The sequence below is a fragment of the Opisthorchis viverrini genome (assembly GCF_000715545.1).
Source record: "Opisthorchis viverrini unplaced genomic scaffold opera_v5_119, whole genome shotgun sequence".
Classification (NCBI taxonomy): Eukaryota; Metazoa; Platyhelminthes; class Trematoda; order Opisthorchiida; family Opisthorchiidae; genus Opisthorchis; species Opisthorchis viverrini.
In genome coordinates, this window is record NW_008751775.1 from 590,527 (window position 1) to 591,532 (window position 1,006).

The following is a 1,006-nucleotide window of genomic DNA, read 5'->3' on the forward strand; positions in this document are numbered from 1 at the left end:
CCCCACAAACGCCGGACCCCGCCGGTCTGGCGGCTGTGGACGAGTCACTCCATGTTAGGTCAACTGGTTCAAATCAAAAGCCGTTCGAGCAGTGCCACAAAAGTTGTCCGGATTTCGTCCAGCTTGTCGAATTTTTCACCAGTTTGTTTATGTTCTAGCAGCTGAAGCGGTCGAGTTCAATGGGGAATTGTTTGTGACAACGGTGATCGGCCTACAAATGGAGATATTTACTTCATTTGGTCTACTATTCGTTTTCAGTTTCTTGTAAATGTTTCAGAGGCTTGGCCCTGTTGTCTATCGGCTATTGTCTCTCCGATTTTCGAGAATTCTGACGAACAGCTAATTGGTGTGAATCGGCTTGGATAACAATGAGTTGTTCTCATGAAACCAAACTGCCTTAGTTCAAATGTATTCTCCTCAACTGTCCACTGGCTTTCAGCTTTGTTTGGAACTTGGTCATCCGTGAACCATGACGGTTTCACAAACATTCGAAGCCTTCTCACAGCTACGTTGGAAAGGCAAAAACCTTACTGTTTTCACACTCTTATCGCAGCGGACAGCACGACTTTATCCCTCTGAACGCCTCGTAATATGAGGACTCGCTGGTCTACCAACGGGCTTTTTTGGCACGCTTGAACGGAAGCCAGTCTATACTGAAAGGCCGAGAAGCACCGTACAGTTGTTTCACCCTTCTTGAGAACCATCAGCAACGCACATTTCACGAAACTCCGGAGAGTCTCGAACCCGCACCTTCCTGGCTAGTAGTTTGAACACTTAACCATTCGGCGACGGGCGGCTGACCGGCAGTGTGATTAACTCGCACTTAGACAGGGCAAAGCGCCGCTCATCCTTGAATCACGGGATCCACATCACGCGGTCACACCTGTTGACTGGCTCCCCGAGCAACGACTTCTCACACAGAAGTTTCACTCATCGGGTGTTTATTCTTCCACTGAGCTACTTATATATTGTTAGTAGTGTGAGATGATTGCCAATAAGGACGAAA